The sequence below is a fragment of the Macrotis lagotis genome, chromosome 1, assembly GCF_037893015.1.
Source record: "Macrotis lagotis isolate mMagLag1 chromosome 1, bilby.v1.9.chrom.fasta, whole genome shotgun sequence".
In the NCBI taxonomy this organism is placed as follows: Eukaryota; Metazoa; Chordata; class Mammalia; order Peramelemorphia; family Peramelidae; genus Macrotis; species Macrotis lagotis.
In genome coordinates this window covers 763,874,877-763,899,190 of record NC_133658.1, presented here as the reverse complement: position 1 = coordinate 763,899,190, position 24,314 = coordinate 763,874,877, and the positions used below count along the sequence as shown (strand labels likewise).

Here is a 24,314-nt window from a genome sequence, read left to right as displayed (position 1 = left end):
TGAGTCATCAGGACAAAAGGATGAAAGGCATTGATCCCTCCAGTAAAAAAGGGAGAATGGTTCTGAGACAAGGGCTACAATGATCTCACTAGCAATCCACATGATTGGGATAGCCTCTGACTCCAGGGAATGGAAGTGGGGAGGGAAGTTAATTGATACACTCAGAATTACAGAGCTATTAAATGTCTGAGCAGAATCTGAACTCATCTTTCTGACTTAAGATCCAGTACTTTATTTACTATTTATATTGGAGGACAGTTTCATATATATGTGTGTGTGTATATGTATATATGTGTATATATATATATATATGTATGTATATATATATATATATATTAATAAGTTCACAGACAAACCTCAGGGGAAATCCCTGCTCCATGAAAAATGGTTATCTATTGTAGACAAATCACATACATTATAGGAGAACCTATATTGCATTCTTGGTAAATGTAACAAATGTATTGTGTACTTTATATGACTTGAGCATTTGTTATGCAATGTGCTTTTATTGTTGTGTGGACTTTATTTGCTATTTATGTAGTATGACATACTATGCATGTATTATGGCTATATGTGCTTATATGTGCCATATTTAATCTATATATCTGATAGCTATATACAACTTTTCTGTGATGCTATGTGTTATATTGACTAGAGGTATTAATGTTAGCTTCATATAATTCTAGAGTGAATGCTATGTGTCTGAAGTAGAATCTGAACTAAAGTCTTCCTGACTTGAGGTTTAATAATATACTGCCTGTGTATTTTCCTTTATAGATAGCTTAATTATCTGTAATTTTGTTATATATTAAATACTGCAGCAAATAATGTATACATACAAGTATTCATATGACTTCTATGTGCTAGTAATGCACTGTATATATTTCCCTGGGAAGAGAATGTAATGACCTCACTCTACCCTTTTGAGTGAGAGTCAAAGAAGAGGCAACAAAATTCAAACATTAATTGAGAAATGAAAGAGGAAATCACATGACACATCTCTGGCAGAAGGATTCCATATTCAAGGTAGCAAAAAGACACCAGAAAAGTACAGCATAAATGCTGGCAAGTTTCTCTTTTTTTAGAGAACTTCCTTCAATTAGTCCCTCTGCTAGTTCCTAGAGTATTCTTACAAAACAATCTCCAGGTTATCAATACCCTTCCTAAAATATGACACCCAGAATGGAATAAAATATTCAAAGTGTGAAAACTTATATTTATTTGTATTTTACATATACTAGCAAATTCAATCTTATTTATTTCTAGTCTATATTGGCTAACCATTCCTAATTTTTATAATCTGAAAATCTAACAATTATGCCTTCTATACCTTTATCCAAGTTATGCCTATAAATGTAAACAGCACTGGGTCATTCACAGATCTTTGCATCCCTCCACTAGAGACCTTCTTACAAAATGGCTAGACCATTGATAACTACTTTTGAGGATCAAAAATTTAATGATTCTTTACCATTATATGTCTAACCCATATTTTTCCATTATCTTCTCAAGAATAGAATGAAATATTTTTCTTTAATCCAGCTGTCATGTCAAAAGAAAGAAAAAAAGTTTGTCAAGAAATGTTTTTACTGAACCATGTTGGTACTCTGTTATCACTTCCTCCCTTTCAAAATGTACACTAGTTAACTCTTCAGTAATGTTTTCGGGAGGAGATATTTTCTTTTTGTATTTTTTTTCTTTTTTGTAAGTCAATGGGGTTAAGTGACTTGCCCAAAGTTACACAGCTAAGTAAATAGCAAGTATCTGAGGTTGGATTTGAACTGAGGTCCTCCTGACTCCAGGGCTGGTGCTCTATTCACTGCTGCCCTAGAGAAGATATATTCTTGATTCATGTCTAGTGGTCCTCTTCTAAGAGTAGATCCAAGATGGCAGTGTAGAGAAAGTATTCAGCTCCACTGATCAGGAACCCTTCCTAGCTGTACTCTCCCAACATTCTTCTCCAAACAACTTTAAAATAATAACTAAAATCAAATTCTGGAATGACAAATTAAAGGTCAGAGTAAGACATTCTTCCAAACCAAGACAACATAGGAGGTCAGAAAGGGAAATCTGTGAAATTGGGAGGAGGCTGGCCCAGAATCCATGTTGATGAAACACCAATGGTGGGACTGGGAGATAGACACAGAAGTAGTAGCAATTTTGGGAGCTCTCAAACCAAAAAATAGTAAAAGATCCTGGAATCTGTTCATAAAGAGACTATAGGGTATCCTTGTAGTAGCACTGAATGCAGGACCAGACACTGTTTAGTGACTCCATAACCCAGCCTCACTTCTGGGTATTGTTCAAGAGCAGAGAGCACTTTTGGTCAAGAAGTAGGAGTTCTGAGGGAAAGTATTACTCTTGCAACAAGGGGTCAGGGACAGTATCATATCTGGTCCCAAGGGAGGATCGTAAAGTATAATGAGAAGTATAATTCCAGCCTCAAAGGATCAGGAGCCCTTTTTAGGTAAAGAGACAACAACTACTCCTCTTTTCATATCATACCACCTTGGAATCATTAAAAATATCCAAAACCCTAGGACTAGCTCTGAAAACAGCTATGCAGAAAAACCTGAAACTTGAAAAGGATTCCTCCTTCCCCCCTCTCTCCTCTGCCATGACAGAACCTAATATAAACATAAAATTCCCAATCAAGAAATAAGGGAGAGAAATGAGCAAGCAACAACAAAAGAACCTGACCACAAAAAGCTGTTAGGATAACAGGGAGGAATGAGACATAAACTCAGAAGAAGTCAATCAAGTTAAAAGAGCTACAAGTTTTGTGGAATCTTAAAAAACTATTTTCAATTAGGTAAAGAATTAAAAGCAAAGGAAGAAAATTATGAAAAGACAATAGCTTGGTAAAAGAGGTACAAAAATACAAAGAAAATACCTTAAAAATCAGAATTAGAAAATGAAAAGGGAGATACAAAAGTTCACTGAAGAAAATAATTCCTTAAAATTTAGAATTGGGCAAGTGGAAGCTAGCGAAAAACCTGGGAAAACTTTTATGAACTTAAGCAAAGTGAAGATGGTGGAAGCAGAGAAACACTGTATAGGATAACAATGTTGTATGATGATCAACTGTCAAAAACTTAGCTACTCTGAGAACAAAAACCCATGATGAAAAGTGCTATCCACCTCCAGAGAGAGAACTAATGAATTTCTGGTTGTAGATTGAAGTATATTTTTTAAAATTTTCTTTATTTTTATTGTTTTATTTTTGTGTGTTTTCTTTGGCATTGTGTCTAATATGAAAGTGCTTTACATGATTTGACATGTATAAAAGATATCAAATTGCTTGCTTTCTCAAATTGGGAAATAGGGTCAAAGGGAGAAAGAATTTGAAACTCAAATTTTTAAAAAATATTTGTCAAAAATTTACATTAATTGGAAAATATTTAATGAAATAAAAAAGTAACATTTTGAAAATGTATTCTAGTATTTCTGTCAAGAATCAAAATGATGCTTGACTTTGAGACTTTACTGTCCTTCCTTTCTTCCCTCTTCAGTTCCACAATAAGCTTTCTGATCTCCAATATCTTTCCAAGATCGCCAGCAGTAATTCCATTCTCTAGGATTTTGGGAGAAGGGAAAGGGGAAGGTTCCCCCAGTCCCTGTATTTGGAATTAATTGAGGTACCTGATGGTTCTGTACTTTTACCTTCTTCCCAATAATCTGTGATTTCAACTCCCCTTTAACCATTTTAGCCTTTTACGATCCCAAGATCATTTTCCTTGGGAGAGAAAGCACAAGACAAATAAGGATAAAAAGATCAGGTTTCACAAAGGAGCTGAGACAATCGCCATTATGTACAATCTTATAGGTTCATGAGTATTCTTAAACTTGGTGACCAAAGGTCAGCTCTGTTTTCCAGCTTCCCTTAAATTATTTTCAGCAGGACAGCTCCCTTGGGTCTCTATTAGCATTACCCTTGAAGAAAATTACCTTGTATAATTAGGAGTAGACAACTGTTACCTGTCACCATTTTAACCTTATCTCCCATCTTCATTTTCTACAGCCTAATCATAATGTTGTTTTCCCACTGTTTTCTATGCTATCTTATAATAATAAAAAAGCAATACTTTCAAGAACCTTGAGATAGAGAAATAAAAAAGTACCAAAGAAGCATTTTTCAAACTGATTTGGCTATTGAATACATTCAGGACTTGGAATATCTTGATGGAATCCATAATACTGGACCATGATGTTTATTTGACATAGAGTCTTTTTTTTTCTTTCCAGAAAATTTGCTATATAAGTTTTTTTGGTAGGCAAATAAATTCAACATTTAATACAGTGTCCCAACAAATCTTGATGCAGTTTTAAGCTTATAAAAGCAATGTTTAAAAGATGAGTTATTCACGTTTTTAAAATGTTGATAAATTTCTTATTAAATGTTAGTCTAACTATTGTCTTGTGCTACTTTATTCTAGTCAGTTTTTGAATTTTTACAAATATTTAGCTGCTCTTCAGTGCCTGATAGGATTGCATTTGTAATCCCAGCTTTAAGATCATCAAAAGAATGAGATTTCAATGTATACAAAACAGTTTTAATGTGACTCTACAAGAAAAAATCCAATGGAGATAATAATGTGATGAGGTGACCAAGCATGAGGACCTTTTACTATAGGTCTGAGAATATGTCATCTAAAAATGGTCACATATTCAGATTGTTTGTTTGGGTTCTGGTGGCTCAGAGTGAGTGTAAATAATAATTGTTTCTGTTCTGGTCAAAAATTCTGATGGTCTTCCTCTTCCAGTCTGATTCTTTGTAAAGGCAAACTAGGCCTAAATTTTTACATAGCCTTTAGCTATGGGTATTGTTTTAGACAAACTGGAGACCTGGGGAAAATCTTAGCTTAAAAAGGCAAAGGTCTCCCACTGCATCCAGGGACATAGTCAGTTGTCTTTACCTATGTCTTGCTACTGGACCCAATGAGTTGATGGTTTCTCACAATTTTGATTCACTTAAATACAATTTACTTTTAAGTCAAGGCATCACCCTTTTTGTGTCATCTATTCTCTTCTAAGAACAAAGGATGGACAATACCAATAATAATTCAATACATAATGACAGGGTGTGTCATCTTGTTAAAATTATAATTAAAAATTCACAATTCATGAAACTAAGGGTAAAAATTTAAATAATTAAACATTGAAATTATTTTTCTTTGGTGGGCAAGATTGTGCCATTTATACCTCTGAAGTAAATAAAGCTTAAAACTGTATTATAACTTTTGGGACACCTTGTATTTCAGAAGGAAAAATATCCATAGCAATAATGGAAGGTTTTCTCATGGGAGCCTTAATCACATTAATGTGATACTAGAACTTTAGTGAACAGTTTGAGGCACTCTTTTAAGGGTTAAAGAACACTGGAATAAAAGAGTAAATTGCAAATAGTGCCAATGAATTTGGTGGGGATATTGGAAAAGTACTTGCAGGGGAGGATCTAGTTCATGAATTCAATTTTCAGGGCACAATAAACTTAAGGCATCAATCAATTCCCAAATGAGATTTTTAGATACAAGTTTAGGTGCAGAATTGTAAAGGAGATGGCATATTCTGGAAAAAGCATCACACCCCTCCCCTTTGTCTCCTAATTTCCTGGACTTCCTTTAAAACTCAGCTCAAATCACTCTTCTTCCAGGAGATGTTTCTCAGACCCTTCCCTCAAGTCCCTTCCCTGTGAGATAACTTTCCATTTATCTCATTTGTATTTTGTCTCCCTCATTAAAGCTTGAACTCCTTCAGACTAGGGCAGTGTTGCTACTTTCTGGACATCCCTAGATTGATCACAATGCCTACAATGGAGGCTTCTCAATTAATACTTGTAGATTTGATTTATTTACAACAAATCTTGGAAAATCTAACTTCTTGTCTTGACTCTATCATTCACTAATTGTGCAATCTTGGGTATCTTAAAAGGGAGAAATTATTTGAGAGAACTGAACCAACTAACAGCCATCAGAATATCAGTTGGGAGAGTTTCAACTGCAACTGATATTCTTAGGGCCATCAAATTAGAGAATCTTGTGATTCAATTGGCATTGTTCTTGAAGTATAAGCTATGAATATGGGAAATAAAAGAATGAAGAGTTGAGGATGACATGAGTCAAGTTATGAACTTGGATGACTGGAAAGTTGGTGATTCTTTAACAGTAATAGAGAAGTTAAAAAGAGGGGAAAGTTAGCAGGAAAGATAAATTCAGCTTTGGCCTTATTAAATTTAAGATGTCTATGACACATCTGGTTCATAGACATCTTAAACTCAATATGACCAAAACTGATATCAGAAAGCAGATTATAATGCCCCTCTTCAATCTGGGGTCATTTGCACAATGTATGTAGATTGTTAGCTATATACTTGATTTTTTTCTGCCCTGGTATCCTGGTACCCATGGACAAGTTTGTAATGTATCAGAGAAAGGAGGAGAAGAAATGAAACATAGTAAGTCTACAGTTGAGCTAATGGAAGATTAATAAGAGATTAGTATAAATCTAGAGTCACTTTCTTCTCCAAGTTCTTGAAGTCCTTGTTGCCCATCTAGGATATAAGAAGTGTCCTTGAGCTTCCACAAAACAATTTCTAAACTTCAACAGCTAAAATGAAACATGTTAGGATTTTCCCTTAATAAATCATTCTATGAGTATTTTAGCTTCCAGCACCAGGTATAAAGAAAGAGTAATTATAGGATTTTTGTTTTGTTTCATTTTAGTTTTTAATCAATATTTTTATTAATGTTTTATTTTTCCAAATACATGTAATGAAAGTTTTTCAACATTAATCCATATGTCTATGTATATCTTTAAGTTACAAATTTTCCTTCTACCCTCCCTTCCTACCCCCTTCCCCTCAATGGTGAACAATCAGGTTAATATTTTACATACACATTTGTGTTAAGCAAGTTTTCAGATTAGTCATTTTCTGTATGAGGAATTAGGATTAAGGGGGAGAAAGGTATGAGATATTTTTTAAGTGAATATAGTGTTCATCAGATTCTGAAAGATTTTTTAAAATTTTGTTTTGTTTTTTCTTCCTCTGGATGGGGATAGCATTGTCCCTAGCTATTCTAATATAGTTGTCCTAACTCTGTGAACTGTGAAGAGGAGCTCATCTATCAGGATTGATCATCTCACAATGTTGTTGTTAAGGTGTAGAATGTTCTCTTGGTTCTACTCCCTTCCCTCAGCATCAGATCCTGTAATTCATTCCCTGCTTCTCTAGAGTCCAATTATTTTATGATTTCTTATAGAACAATAGAATTCCATAATATTCATGTACCATAGTTTAACCAATCCCCAACTGATGTGCAAACCCTCATTTTCTAATTTTTTGCCATTACAAAAAGAGCTGCTATGAATATTTTGCAACATGTAGGACTCTTCCCATTTTTTTATGATTTCTTCTGGGTGTAGACCTAGAATTGTTGAGTCAAAGGGTATGAACAGTTTTTATTGCTCTTTGATCATAGTTCCATATTTGCTCTCCAAAATGGCTGGATCAGTTCACAACTCCACCAGCAATGAATTAATGCCCTAATCCTGCCACAACTTCTCCAACATTGATATTTTCCCTTTTTATCATCTTAGCCAATCTGATAGGTGTGAGGTGATACCTCAAAGTTGTTTTAATTTGCATTTCTCTAATAAATAATGATTTGGAGCATTTTTTCATATGACTGTATATAGCTTTAATTTCTTTATTTGAAAACAGTCTATTCATATCCTTTGACCATTTATCAATTGGGGAATGACTTGCAACCTTATAGACTTGATGCAATTCTCTATTTATTTCAGAAATGAGACCCTTATCAGAAATCCTAGTTGTGAAGATTGTTTCCCAGCTTTCTGCTTTCCTTCTAATTTGGGCAGCATTGATTCTATTAGTGCAAAAATTTTTAATTTAATATAGTCAAAATCATTTATGTTGTAATTTATAAAGTACTCTATTTCTTGTTTGGTCATTGTTGCAGTCCACTCTGGGCAGCCGGGCATCAGCCTAATTTACGCAGCTCTTCGGGGCACACTGCCAGACATGATCCGCATGTTCAATAATGAAAGTCAGCCAATGAGAGAAAAGCAAGGAGTTTATTGCAGGTATATGCTACATCTCTGACTCACATAGTTGAAATAAGGGTATATATATAAGCCTAGTCCCCTTGTATCAGCATTCCTCATCTCCAGGCACTGTGAAAGTGTAAAGGGCATGCCACAAAAGGTGTGTATCCTGGAATATGTGGAATCTTCAACAAGATAAGGATGAAAGGCAGAGAGATAAGGACAAAAGGTCCTTCCTGAGAATATTCAACAAGATAAGGATGAAAGGCAGAGAACAAAGAGAGAGAAGGGTCAGAGCTCCTTCTTGAGTTCAGAGCACTCTGGTATGGACATTCCTGTAGTCCCAGGTCTCAGTGACTCTCAGGATGAACTCCTCATGACCACTGCTCTGTCTATTAACCCCTCACAGGTCATAAATTTGTTTCCTTTTCTATAGATCTGATAGATATTTTCTTGATCTAATAATTTATCTGTGGTTTTGCCCTTTATATCTAAATCCTGTACCCCAATTTTGACCTCATTTTGATACAAAGTATGAGATGTGGGTCTATGCCTAGTTTTTGCCATATGATTTTCCAGTTTGTCCAATAATTTTTGTCAAATGGTGAGTTCTTATCCCAGAAGCTAATGTCTTTGGGTTTGTCAAACAAGAAATTACTGTAGTCAGTTACTACTATTTCATTTGAACCTATCCCAATCCTCTGATCCATTACTCTGTTACTTAACCAATACCAGGAAGTTTTGATGACTGCCGCTCTATGGTATAGGTTTAGATTTGATAGAGCTAGGCCACCTTCCTTTACATTATTTTTTCAATCAGTTCTCTTGCTATTCTTGCCCTTTTGTTTGCTCCAGATGAATTTTGTTACTGATTTTTCTAGCTCAGTAAAATAATTCTTTGGTAGTTTGATTGGTATGGCACTGAATAAGTAATTTAATTTGGGTAGAATTGTCATTTTTATAATATTAGCTTGATCTAACATGAGCTATTGACATTTTTCCAGTTATTTAGATCTGACTTTATTTGGGTGAGAAGTGCTTTAAAATTGTGTTCATACAGTTTCTAGGTTTGTCTTGGGAGGTAAATTCCCAATTATTTAATGTTGTCTACAGTTACTTTAAATGGAATTTCTCTTTCTATCTCTTGCTCTTGGACTTTGTTATTTATATATAAAAATGCTGATGATTTATGTGGGTTTATTTTATATCCTGCTACTTTGCTGAATTTATTAATTGTTTCAAGGAGTTTTTTAAGATGATTTTCTTGGGTTCTCTGGGTATACCATCATATCATTTGCAAAGAGTGAAAGCTTTGCTTCCTCATTAACAATTCTGATTCCTTCAATTTCGTTTTCTTCTCTAATTGCTAGAGCTAACATTTCTAAAACTATATTGAATAGGAATGGTAATAATGGGAATCCTTATTTCACCACTGATCTTATTGGAAATTCTCCTAGTTTATCCCCATTTCACATATTTGTTGCTAGTTTTAGATAGGTACCACTTATTATTTTAAGGTAAACTCCATTTATTTCTAAACTTTTTAGTGGTTTTTGATAGGAATAGATGATGTAGTTTATCAAAGTTTTTTCAGCATCTTTTGAGATAATCATATGATTTCTGTTGGCTTTGCTTTTAATATATTGAGTGTTTTTCTAATATTGAACCATTCCTGCCTACCTGGTATAAATCCTACCTGATCATGCTGTATTATCCTAGTAATAACCTGCTGTGATCTCATTGCTAAAATGTATAGAGAACTGCATCAAATTTATAAGGTTACAAGTCATTCCCCAATTGATAAATGATGAAAGGATATGAATAGACAATTTTCAAATGAAGAAATAAAAGTTATATACAATCCCATATTCATTAGGAAGATTGATCTATAATTTTCTTTGTCTGTTTTGGTTCTTCCTGGTTTAGATATCAGCACCATGTTGGTGTCATTAAAGGAATTTTGCAGAACTTCTTATGCTCTATTTTTAAATAGTTTATGAAGAATAGGAATTAATTGTTCCTTAAAGCTTTGCTAGAATTCACCTGTAAATCCATCTGGACCTGGAGTCTTTTTCTTAGGGAGTTTATTGATTGTTTCTTCAATTTCTTTTTCTAAAATGGGGTTATTTAGATTATTTTCTCTTCTGTTAATCTGGGCAATTTGTATTTTTGTAAATATTTTTCCATTTCATTCAGGTTATCAAATTTATTGGCATACAGTTGAGCAAAGTAGCTCCAAAGTATCTCTTTAATTCCTTTTCATTGGTGATTAGTTCAGCCTTTTCATTTTTGATATGGGTAATTTTAATTATCTTCTTTCTTTTTTTAAAATCCAATTAAGCAAAAGTTTATCTATTTAATTGGCTTTTTCATAAAACCAACTCTTAGTTTTATTTATGAGATCAATGGTTTTCTTGCTTTCAATTTTATTAATCTCTCCCTTGATATTCAGAATTTCTAATTTGTTATTTAATTGGGGTTATTTAATTTGTTCTTTTTCTAGCTTTTTAAGTTGCAAACCCAATTCATTGGTCTTCTCTTTCCCTATTTTATTCATATAAGCATTTAGAGATATAAAGTTTCCCCTCAAAACTGCCTTGACTGCATCTCATAAATTTTGGTATGATGTCTCATTAATATCATTTTATTGGATATAATTATTAATTATTTCTATGATTTGTTGTTTGATTCACTCATTATTTAGTTTCCAATTAGTTTTTGGTTTCTCTTTCCATGATCTTTTATTGCATCTAATTTCTATTGCATCATGGTCTGAGAAGCATGCATTTATTATTTCTGCCTTTTTCATTTGATTAAGAGGTTTTTAGGCCCTAGTACATAATCAATTTTGGTATAGATGCCATGTACTGAAGAGAAAAAGGTATATTCTTTTCTATCCCCTTTAAGTTTTCTCCAGAGGTCTATTATATCTAGATTTTCTAAGATTTCATTCACTTAACTTCCTTCTTGTTTATTTTGTGATTAGATTTATCTAGTTCTGAGAGAGGGAGGTTGAGGTCCCCCCATTATTAGAGTTTGCTGCCTATGTCTCCTTGTAATTCACTCAAATTTTCCTCTAGGAATCTGGATGCTATACCACTAGGTGCATATATTTTTAATAATGACATAGCTTCATTACTTATAGTACCTTTTAAGAAGATGTAGTTTCTTTCCTTATCTCTTTTAATGAGATCTATTTTTTACTTTATCTAAGATCAGAATGGCTACCCCTGATTTTTTTTTCACTTTGGCTGAAGCATAGTATATTTTGTCCCACCCTTTTACCTTTACCCTATGTGTATCTATCTGCTTCAAATGTGTTTCTTGTAGGATTCTGGTTTTTAATCCATTCTGCTATCCATTTCTGTTTTATAGGTCATCTCATTCACATTTACAGTTAAGATTCCTAATTCTATATTTCCCTCCATGCTATCTTTCACCATTTATATTTCTTCTTTCCTTTCCTCTTATTCCTCCTCACCAAATTTTTATTTCCTTTCCCCTTTAACTTTTCTTTTTAAAATTCAATTTTCAGTTTATTTTCACTTATACCTTTTATTGGTCCCTTTTTACATTATCTTTCTCTTCCCCTGCACCACCCCCTTCCCTATAGAATAGGATAGATTTTTAAACCCAAGTGAGAATATATTATTCCCTCTCTGGGCCAAATCTGTTGAATAGAATTTACTCAGTGTTCACATCCTCCCTTTTTTCTCCTCTAAAATTATAATCCTTTGTGCCTCTTCACCTAGTGTTATTCATCACTCAGCTACTATTTAATCAGGTATCATCAAACACAGTTTGATTAATTGATTACTTGAGCTGAAAATATTATCAAAGTACCATCACAGATGGATTGATTTTCCTTGATTGTTTGATAAGCAACATTGCCTCACAGTCACTAATTTTCTGTCTTATTAGAAGTACACTTTTTAAAAAAAAATTTAGGCTTTTGCAAGGCAAATGGGGTTAAGTGGCTTGCCCAAGGCCACACAGCTAGGTAATTATTAAGTGTTTGAGACCAGATGTGAACCCAGGTACTCCTGACTCCAGGCTGGTGCTTTATCCACTGTGCCACCTAACTGCCCCAAAAAGTACACTTTTCAAGAATCCTGAATTATATCAAATTATAATCATTTTTTTCCTTATCCCTTTTTCAAGTATCCTCCAAGGACCCACAATCCTCATAAGCCAAATTATCATTCAAAGGCAAATCATTTCATAGACTATTTGTACCCTTTCCCCCAAGTTTACTTTCTCCCACACTTCTCTCCCATCTCTTTGTTAAGTAAAGTATAGATTATGTTCAACACTGATTTAATTAACTATAAGAATCTCACTTTCCCCCCTCCCCACCCAGGGTACTTAATTTCTTCTTAGGTATGGATTAAGTTAAACCCTGATTTGATTAACTATTAGAATTTCAAAGGGCTCTAAATCCTGGGTGTTCTTAATGTCTCACTTAAGCATTTTACAATTGATTATGGGAGACACTGACTCAGGACTGCCCAGCTTATGAGAAAGTACTAAGCTTTGTGAGGACAGCAGAATTAGAGTAGGTCAAAGGAAGTTGAGACACTTACACTTAAAGTAAACAGCCCTGCTTTTCATCAGGGTTTTTTGTCTCAAACCTAGTGATGTCATCTTGGATCTCTTCAATGGAGAAACAAGATCCAACCATACCCATAACCTCTAAGACCAGTCTCTTCCATTATATTCAACCTTTTAGTTTTCCTAAGAGAAATATAATTCTCAAGCATTATATATTCTTTTTTATAGAGTTCTATACAATTTGAAGGTCTTGACTAACATTTGTTTTGTTTTGTACCTTTTCATTTACCTTATCATACATCTTTTGGGTTGTGTATTTGGTGATTGATTTCTCTGTTCAATTCTGGTCTTTTTGTCAGGAAATTTTGGAAGTCCTCTATTTTGTTGAGCATCCATCTTTTCCCCTGACAGTATATGTTGAATTTTGCAGGGTAGTAAATTTTTGGTTGTAATCCCAGGTCCTTTGCCCTCTGATACTCCAGGTTCTCCAGTCATTCAATTTTGAGGCTAGTAAGTCTTGTGTGGTCTGATTGTTTCCTTTGTATTTAAATTGCTTCCTTATTGCTGCTTGCAGAATTTTCTCTTTATTTGAGAGTTCTGAAATGTGATTTTAACAGACTTTGAAGCTTTTATCCTGGGGTCTCTTTCTGGAGGGGTTCTGTGTATTCTTTCAAGAGCTATATTGTGTTCTTATTCTAGCAGGTTTGGACAGTTTTCCCTGATAATTTCCCACATGATGCTTTCCAGGTTCTTTTTTTGATCTAGGCTTTCTATAGTCCAATTATTCATAAATTATCTCTTCTGGATCTATTTCCAAAGTCGTTTGTTTTTCCTACAAGGTACTTTACATTTTCTTCAATTTTTTCAGCCTTTTTAGTTTGTTTGATGGAATCTTGTAGTCCCATAGATTCAGTGGTTTTTATTTGTTCAATTCTAATTTTTAGGGTTTTATTTTCTTCAATTAGCTTTTTTGTTTTCTTTTCCATTTGGTTATTTTTATTTTTAAAAGTTGATTTCTTTGGTCAATTTTTCATAATTTTCCTATGTGGCTCTTATTTCTTTTTTCAATTTTTCTTTTTCCTCTCTTCTTTGGTTTTTAAATTCTTTTTTAAGGTCTTCTATGAACTTTTGGATTTGAGTCCAATTCATAGACTCTTTTGAGACTTTCCCTGTGAATAGTTTTTCAGATTTCTTTTTCTAACATGGCATTATTATCATCTTTATCTGCAAAGTAGTTTTCTATAGTGAGAGCTCTTTTAGCTTTTTTGCTCATCTTTGTTGTTTTAGCTCTGTTCCTGGCATATGGGGAGTACAGATCCACGATTTTTATGTTGGGGCTGGGGTCTGATCCCTGGCTTGTCAATGACCAAGATGTTGCCCATGCAATCTGGGCCTTGCCTTTGCAAAAGTTTATTTCCTCCTTTGTGTCCAGGTTCTGCCTATGCAGTGGTTTGTTCCTGACCCAGTCCTTCTTTTGCCTGGTATTCCCAGGGTTCATATTTTGTTTGGGGTTGGGACCCTCCCCAATGACTTGCTATCTAGCTGCCCAGACCTATGCTGTTGTCAACTGTCGGGACCTGGACTGCATTGTGGCTTAAAGCCTCCCACTGTTTCCCCCCCCTCTCCAGCCTCCCTTGGCTTTATTTCTCCTTTTCCCCCAAAGAGACATTCATTGAAAATCCTCCATGATGTCTATTGTTAAAAACTTCTTTGGATCTTCTCTTTTTCTTGATAGGACCTGTAGCTTCAATGTCCACACAAAAGCTTCATTTCTGTTTGGTAGGAAAGAGCTCCAGGAGCATGTTAGCTTCATGCTACCATCTTGGTTAACAAAATAACTCCAAGAAGCAACTTATGTTTAAATAGTGTTTAAAGTTTGCAAATCTTTATCTATTCCATCTCATTTGATCATACCAACAATGCTGCAAGGAAGGTGCCTCAAGTATTATTATTATTATTACCTCTATTTTACAGATGATGAAACTGAGGCAATGAGCAGTTGAGTAATGATGGTCCCATAGCTATTAAGTATACAGAAATGAATTGATTCCCCCATATTCCGAACTCCAAGTAAAAGTTCAGCACTCTATCCACTATGCCACATTGTACAAATGACATCATTATTCTCACTTATTAAATGAGCAGTCTCAAATATCTCTTGCATATGTTCCCTCTTGCCTCTGACACTGCCCATCACCACTCCATTGCCCTAAAACTTGGAGTGTAGCAATAATTTGCTTAGAGTCATACTAAGTCTCAGTATCAAATTCAGATCAAAGAAGTGGAAGTCAAAACTCTGTTTTGGGGCTAATAGGAGTAATATAGTTTAATTTTATTTTATTCCCTATCTATCAGTGTGTGTGTGTATGCATGTGTGCGTGTGTGTGTGTGTGTGTGTGTGTATGTATGTGTGTATAAGTGTGTATGGAAGGGTGGTGGACAGGAAATATATATGTCATGGAGTTATATGGAGCAAATGAAATGATACACAAGGTGTCTCAAAAGTCTTTATGAGTTTTAAGTTAGCTATAAAGTTAATTAACTATTAATAATATTGGTGATTATATTATAATTAATTAAAGATTATTAATACTATTAAGTAGCATGAATCTGAACTGACTTTTGGAATACTCTGTACATGGAAATTCTTTGCAAACTGCAGTGAACTTTACAAGCATAAAATATTATTGTTGTTGCTACCAGTAAGATGCACAAACTGATTTGCATTTATTCTTCATCTAGAAAGGACTTAACTTTGAATATCACAAAATCATAGAATTGTGAAGCAATAAGCAGACTAAGAGACCATGGAAAGGTGATTGGATAATTGGTCTGCTATTGATATATGCTGACTATGATCCTAGGCATGTCACTTAACCTTTCAATGTCCTTAAGCAAATATTCTAGTTGCAGGAAAAGATGTTGATCTGCATTGGTCAAGGGAACTTTCTCCCTGAGATGTTCGTTCCTATTTCATTGAAATTATATATCTTTTTTTAAAAAAGTCATTTTAAATCAGTATGGTGGTGCAATGGAAAGACCTTTAAACCTGGAATTAAAACTTAATTCATATTTTCTACCTTTGTGAAACCTCAGCTTCCTCATCTATAAATCTAGGGCATTAATACTTATATAATGCTTCCCTTCCTTTTACAAAAGAATAAACTGAGGCATAATGAAGTCAAATGAATTGCCTGAGGTCACATAGCATAGAAGTGACAAAGTCAGGAGTTGAAACTTGGTCTTTTGAAATTCAATAACCAACTTTACATAAAAGTACATTTTAGGCTTTTCTTTTAATACTTCCAGCCCATAAGCTTCAACGAATTAAGTCTCAACACTGCCACTGTGAGGTAGATATAGTAATAGCTTGGAATCAAGGAGGAAAACAGGTTTAGCCAATCTCACCTCATTAGTTTGTGAGGCCAATAATAATGCATCCTCTTGGTTAGGGTGTGAAAAAGTTCCTTTAGTTCCCTTTTCCAAGATTGCCTGGTACTGGCAGACTTTAGGAGGGTACCATTCTTGAGTTCACTTCAAGGTGAAAATCAGGAATTATCTTTTAGAGTGAGGGCACATGGGAAAATGATTAACTCTCTTTTTGGATGCAGGACCAGCACTAGGTAGGTGATGAAAAGGAAATGAAGTTTCTCCTGCATTGTGTGTGTGAGCAAGAGAAAGAGACAGACAGACAGACAGACAGAGACAGAGAAACAGAGAAAGAAAGACAGAGAGAGACAGAGATAGAGACAGAGACCAAGAGAGAGTAACACACTGAGAGGGAAAGAGAGAGAAAACAAAAAGGAAAGAAGAAAGGAGGAGAGAGAAGAAGAGGAGGAAAAGGGGGAAAAAGACAGGAGGAGGAGGAGGGGGAGGAGGAGGAGGAGAACAGGAGATCCTCTGAGATCACCTAAGCTAACACCAAACCAAATCATGTATCTCATTTATAACATAATTAGCAAGTCCTATCCCAATTTCTCTTTCCCCCATTGCTTGCTGGATTGGTAATCTTCATATCAGCCCAGGGTCTAGGTGACCCACTAATAGGAAAGAGGCTATTTCTAATTGGAACTGTTTCTTTATTCCTTTTTCCTTAGCTTACACTAACTGCACCTCTTCCTCCTACCACTATTCCCCTCACTAACAGATCCTTCAAAATATATCTGCCAAAACCGTCAAGTTTGCCAGGCTATCTGACCTTGTCACTTTCTACCTTGCTAGTGAGTCCCTGGGGCAATTCTCTTCAAAATCAGCATATTTGACCTGGGAGTCAGAGACCTCTGTCAATTCTCCAGCACCCATAGAACATCCTTTGTTATTCTTCTCCTTGTCAGCACCCAGACACCCTGTCATGACTGCCACCCAGTCATGGGAGGGAGCAAGTTACAGGCAGTAGGCAGCTATCTAATTGTCTTAGGTGACAAGAAGTCAAATAAGGTTGAAAATCTTGCGTGAAATAATGACTTTATAGAAATGATATTGTGGTACCTTTTGTCTTTTTTTTTGTTTTTAGGTTTTTGCAAGGCAAATGGGGTTAAGTGGCTTGCCCAAGGCCACACAGCTAGGTAATTATTAGTGTTTGAGACCGGATTTAAACCCTGGTACTCCTGGCCGGCGCTTTATCTACTATGCCACCTAGCTCCCCTCCCTTTTGTCTTTTGAGTCAAGGCTGTCTCTGACTCTGCTTACTTAGCTAGTTAGAATTATGTTTAGTCACTGAGGTTCTAGTCAGCCTGGTCACCTAATTGTTCCCCTTTCTAACCGTACCCTCTCATCTCTGTGCATTTGCACAGTCTAGAAATGACTTCTTATCCTTTGTGTCTGCTAAAATATTTTCTTTTTTTTTCCATTATCAAGTTCAGATGCCCCTTCCTACATGAACTGTTCCCTGGAACTCCCATGCCCAACTAAAATTGATCAGTTTTTAATCCCTCTGTATTTACTTATCACAATCTAACTTTCATTATAAATTATCTGCTTACAAGGTTCTCCTCTCTTTCACCTCTGGTATGAGGTAAGCTTCTTTAGGTATGAGCTTGTGCAATTTTTTTACCTTTTTCCTGGTCTCAGACACTTAATAATTACCTAGCTGTGTGGCCTTGGGCAAGCCACTTAACCCCATTTGCCTTGCAAAAAAACCTAAAAAAAAATAAAAATAAATAATTTTTTTTACCTTTTTATCTATCCTAACCACTCAGCATAGCCACTTAATGAAATCATATAACCCAGGACAGCTATCTCCATCTTCACAATCTTCTGATTTCAACCTTCTGCTCTTCTTCAGATTTCTATCCAAAGTTTGGTTTTCCCAGTGACCTAACTAGTTATTATAAGTAAAAAATATATTTAATTATGATTATGTTGATTATTAATCATATTTCTTTAGTGTTTTATGGTCATAAAGTGTATTCATATATATTATCCCATGTGAGATGATTAACTTCATCTGCCTCTGATTATGCAGAGAAATTTCATCAAGGATTGAGAACTCATGACACCTGGTGGTGATCTAAGGCTGACCCAGTCTTTGAATCCTATAATCAATCCCCTGCAGCTGCTCCTGCTTTGGTAACACGTGGAAGCAGTCTCCAATAGCATGGGCTCTATGGGTTATTGTGATCTCAGTTTTAAAGCTGGTCCCTGTAGTATTGATTGTGACCATTTTGGTTCTGAGACACAAAGGCATGATGCTGGAATATCCATGGCAACTACTCCCTCTCTGGGGTGCCTCTTCTTCCAATGAAGATAGTCATCTAGGATATGAGAGATGATATTTAGACTCCTAATTTGGGGACTAGAACAACAAGGAGGAAAATATGTTAATTACATATACACATATTTACAAATGCAAACTCATGCTCATTGATAGCATCAAGCATGGACCTACCAACATGCCCACACACACATGCTAATAATGACAGATGGAAGAATGCAGGATAAATTTTATAGTGGAAGCCAATGTAAACATAGTATTCCATTTTCAAAGTTTTACTTTAAGAATACATATTAAGGGGGGGGGCAAATACTCCCAAAGTTGATGGTCATTATTATTTAATTTTCCACTAGGTGACAGCAGAGTCCACAGTATAATCTTCATAATTTTTCATCTATTGATAAATACAAGTCCTCCACTAAAAACCTATTTCAATGTTTTATTGTGGTGAAGAAGTCGTCTTGGCTTCTTAAAGATTGTACTGGTAAAACATAAGCAATGGTAAATACTATCATTAAAGAAAGCTTCCAATAGCATTTCAGTGATATATTTTTATATTATCCTTGGACCAGTCTAAATGAGTTTGGAGAGGCCTATAATTAGATTAACCAAATGATATGATTTTGTCCAGCCCCGATCCTTCTCACAGATTGTACACCAGTCGTAGAGAGTTACTAGGTTTAGGAAAAAGAGTGCAATTGTAGTTAGCATTTGAAGGCACTTTAGAGATTCCTTTTAACTATTTCATTTTATATATATGAATAATAAGTCCTAGAGGAGTGAAATATTTTGTCCAATGGCCAAAAAAAATAGTAAATGGAAGATTTTTTTGAATCCAGAATCTTTATACCACAACATGCTAACAAAATCATAGAATGTGTGAAAAAAATGAAAATTCTAAGCTTTAAAAAAAAGAATAATGATAGTTCTTTGGAGCTCTGTTGCTACTCAATTGTCTTAAAAGATATTATTGGCAAATATCAATTCTAGCCTTCTCTTGAGTCATTCTCCAACTTCTTCTCAAGGGATGGAGGTGGCCATAGGCCTAGAAAGCAAGCCAGAATCAGGCAGGTCCTTGAAGAATCTGTCAATCTTGAAAGCTTCAAGTGTGAAATCCACTGATGGACTTTATCTCTATGCAAGAGAAGCAATACCACATAGTGTTAGAAAAATTCATTGTTTTTTTTTTGCTTTGTCACTGGATAAAATTATCAGTTAAGTATTGAATTAGATGATCTCTAATATCCTTTGAGCTTCCAAAATTTCTATGACCACAGATATACCATCATAGTAGTCATTAGAATAGTAGAAAACCATTTCACAGAAGATTAATTCCTCTAGGAATGGAGTATACAGTGTTAGCATTAATAAGCAGAGAAAAAATGAATAGTAGAAACAAGGAAAACACATTAAAACAACACTTGTGGTTTGGGGAAATGCAAACACTTTAATATAGGTGATAGTTGAAGGCTGCTTCACAGAAGAATGCTTTATGGAAAATCTAGTTTCTCTAACTTGGGCCCTTGTCTTTGGAGAGAGCCCACATATGATCATCAGCACCAAAGTGCAAATCGTCAGCACTACTTGCACAGATAGACTTTTGGGGTGACTCGTATGTATCTAAGTATAGCTTTGTACTTGGATCTCCTTTTCCAACTTGCCCTTCCAAATTTGGTACACCATCAAGAATGGAATTACATTTGGGGATCTACTCAGGAGTTATGGTCTAAACCAACGAGAGAGTCCTCACACAAGTGACATCCTGGCTCATTTGAAGGACCAAAGAACAAATTTTTAACATAGTCTTAGTATCAACTTGGGAAATTGAATCAACCAGGTGATGATGATATCAGTGCATTGTAAAATTGCATCTTATGCAAATGTGAGTCTTTTAAGCATGGCCTCATAATGAAAGACTGATTTTTCAGCAAGTTTCAAGATCAACTGATTTCACATTTCAAGAACTTCCCCTTAAGCAAATTGCTATGAATTAGTCTTGACTCCAGATGGGGATAGATTTTTGAAAAAGAAATAATACTATATTCCATGGTAGATGACTTCTAAAAAAACCTTTCAAGACATTTTCACATATATACTATCTCATTTGAGACTAATAGCAAACCTATGAGATAAACAGAGCAGGAATTATTATCTCTATCTGACAGATGAACAAACCAAGATATCCAAAGATGAAGTGATTTGCCTAACATTACAAGTGGAATCAATGTGAGCGAGTTGCTATTAACTCCAAGGATATCTGGGGAAATGACTGGTTGAAAAGGAATAGGAAAAGGATCTGTTAGACTCTACATTAAGTCTGTCAGAAATAGGACAGATTCTTAGTGGCCATAGAGACCAGGCAGCATACCTCAATGATACCTTAAAAGGGTTAGCTGTAGGACAGCCTACAGGGATTGTCATTAAAATCTAGAATTTTTCCTAAGGCCCACTTGCAGTCATTTGTCCTTTTATTCAGATCTACTAACTAAAAGAATAAAAATGACAGTTTTATAAAATTATAAAATTAATTATATTTGTTATACTAGTGCTTCAAGTGAATTGATTGGGGGGAAATAGATTTTAAATCTATATGAACTAATTATTAAAAAGCATCCATTTACCTAAGGTCACTATTCTATTAGGATGGGAAAGGGAACACAATTAGCACTCATTGTGCTAAGTTCCATACAAATATCTCCATTTATCCTCACACCAGTCTTATTATCTCCATTTTACAGTTGAGGAAACTGAAGCAAATAAGAGGTTAAATGCCTTGCCCAGGATCATACAGCTATAAAGGATCTGAGGTCAAGTTTGAACTCATATGTTCCTTACTCCAGGCCTTGGTGCTCTATACATTGAACCACCTAGCTACCTCTAAGTTAGGTAATAGGGGACTGAATTTGTTTTTTCATTACTTGTCGATTTCCATTTGAGGAAACTTCATTGTAGATCAATACCTTCTTTGCAATATATAATCTTGGAGAGTTGAAAATTTAAGTGATTTACCCAGGGTCACACAGCCAATATGTGTCAGAAGCACTATGTCACAATAGCTCACTATCCACTATATCAATTACTTTTCAGCTATGGCTTTCATAGTTGAAATGAAGTTTAGGAAAAAACCACTCTGAATTTAGGAAGAATTAAAGTTCTAAATATACCACAGTGAACCAGTAGTTTCATCAGTGTTCTGCTCAAGATCTCTCCATAGGATCCTGCCCAACCTGTATAATTCTAATCTAGGTTCTTTCATAAATTCACCTAGGCAGCATTTTAGGACTACTGGTGACCTTGCTCTGAATCTCTTGACATATTTGGATACCAATGTAACGAAATATAGCTATCCATTGACTATCCCTTATTATCTATGAGTAATTATCTCTTTTTTTTCAGTTATAAACCCTATGATGACATTCTTGACATTAGCTCTCCTTTATAAGTCATTTGTAATGTAATGAAGCCTGCTTGTGCCACTATATACCCCTTGATCCTTCTTTGGGTGATTCAGCCTCAACTTTTGAGATAATAGTATTCCATTACTAGGTCATATAAGATAAACTGAAATATACTTTTATTATAGAAGGTCTTTGTTTCAAGGAGATGTTTTAGACTATTTTTAAAAACTTTTTTAGGTGTTTTGCAAGGCAATGGGGTTAAGTGGCTTGTCCAAGGCAAGTGTCTGAGATTCTCCTGACTCCAGGGCCGGTGCTCTATCCACTGTGCCACCTAGCTGCCCCAATTTTAGATTATTTTAAAAATTATGCAACTTTCCAATGATAATCCAGCCTGTTCACTTCTAAGTACAGCTCTATAGTTAGATACATGCATGCATGCATATATACATTCATATATACAACATTTATATTACAGAAATTATCCTGAGGATGTTAAATGCAGGCAAACAAAATAGTTCTTGTCCTGGAAGAGTTTACATATTCTAATGGGAAAGGAAAAATACACAACAGAGAGGAGGGGGCATTGTGTTGTGCAAATGATAAGGAAAAGTGGTTTGGAGGCCTGGTCCCCAAGTAAGATAAGGCTCATCCATCAGAGCCAGTGGACCCAGGATCAGAGGTTAGGGTTCTAGTGAGAGGGAGGTGATGATGAAATGATGGCCAGAGAGCAAAACAGTTTGGTGAGAAGACCGTAGGAAGTAATTGGGAGACCTGGTCATAATTGACTAGCTCTGATGGTCTCTCTGATCAGAATGCCTCCTTCACTATCTCCTCCCCCCACCCAGTGGATAACTAGGTCAGATAGTAGTAAGCAAATGAAGAAAAACGTATTATTTTAAAAAATGCTTTCCTCTTTCAGAAGTGGGAATGGGAGAATTAGATAAGATATGAATGGCGATTTCTATTTGGAAGGATTAGGGAGGGTTAATGTATTAATATGGAAGCACTGCAGGAGAGCCCATACATATTAGTAGGAAGCTGTGGAGAGAAAAAGGATAACATGACTTTTGAGCACCAAGGTGAAGGAAACACTAGAAAGTAGGAGAAGCATGCAGAAAGGAAAGGGGAGAATAATGAAAGACAAATTTCATTTCCTCTGTAATTTTTTAAAGCTTTGGTACTGACTTCTAGAGTCACTGAAAATAATCTTGGGCTCAGAATCAAGTGGATGCCTGCCAGGTACAAATAGACATCAAGAATAGTTTAAACAATTCACAACTTCACCTACAAGAAATTTCCTGCACCTCTCTTCCCACAGCCACTTCAACATTCTCATCTTTGCCAATTGGCAGGGTATAAAGGATACGATTTCTCTGAAGACTACTTCCCAGAAATTTTGATTCCTTGAAATTGTGGATTACCAACCTGTGTTTTGAAAAAAAAACTTTAGCATGTGGTTTTCTGGAGACACTACCACAAGAACTGAACATATTATAGACCTGGCTTAAAAGCCAACTGTGCTTCAAAGTATTCTGGAAAAAACTTTCAACTTTTTGGCTTTGGTATGGCCATATAACTTTAAATGCTTTTAAATACATTGGAGATAATTTTCTGTCTTCTGGACCAAAAAATGGAGTCTATAATCCAGAATTCTGACATTGTCTTTTCAGAAAATCTTAGTTGACATTTTTAGGCTAACCAAAGAATCTTGCATTATAACTGCCAAAATTCCAAGTGACCCTAAAACAAATATTTGTAAAAAGAGTAATTGGTTTGCAAGGAGATAACTTTTCCATTCAGTCTGCCAGATTACCTTAAAAGCCTTAGTTCTATACCAAAAGGTCATGTTTGTCTGAAAGGTGATAATCTCCAGAATTCTACAGATTCCAAATACTATTAGACCTGTTCCACATGGAGTAATCAGAGAACAATTTGCTTAAAGATTTAGACTCTGAATGATTTTGGATTTCTTCATGATAGCCCCAATGGTCATAGATTTCTTGATAAATAGTAAGCCAAATCACTTCCTTATCATGTTTCTCAAGAAATATTTTTACTAAGTCACTGAAACTAAGTATGTATAAATAAAATATTTGATATTGAATTTTATTTCCAAATAGGAGGAATGCAGCAGGGAGTCTAAAGTTTTATTTACAAAGCTCACTCTCTTCTTTCTCTGTCTCTCCAATTTTCTTTTCTCACCTCCTTTTTCCCTTTCCCCTCACCTCCTCCACTGAAAGTAAAAATGTGCAGATTTTAAAGAAGAAAGGAATAAAACCATTCTAGTATCTTGGGAGAACCAATAGCTGGATATTTGGATCAAAGACATAGTTCTTTTACTTTTCAATTGGATTTTATGAATTCTCTAAAGAAATTCTTTTCTTTATTCTCAATTATGCTTTAATTTGACTATGGTAACCATGAGAATGGTTGTCATTTATTTTAAATTGCAGGTCAAATCTGGCTACAAAAGAAATGTCCCCTAACAAAGGTTGCCAAGACCTAGTTTTGCTCACTTACTCAAAAAAAAGAACAAAAGAATTTCAGCAATCCTTTGGGATCCTCCAAAATGAGATCTGGCCTTGTTT

General features: G+C 35.1%; 1 pseudogene; it reads left to right on the top strand.

The window, feature by feature from the left end:
• The first annotated feature begins 6,113 nt into the window (after positions 1–6,113).
• On the top strand, positions 6,114–23,737 carry LOC141506751 (mitochondrial inner membrane protease subunit 1-like; annotated as a pseudogene).
• Positions 23,738–24,314: the final 577 nt, after the last annotated feature.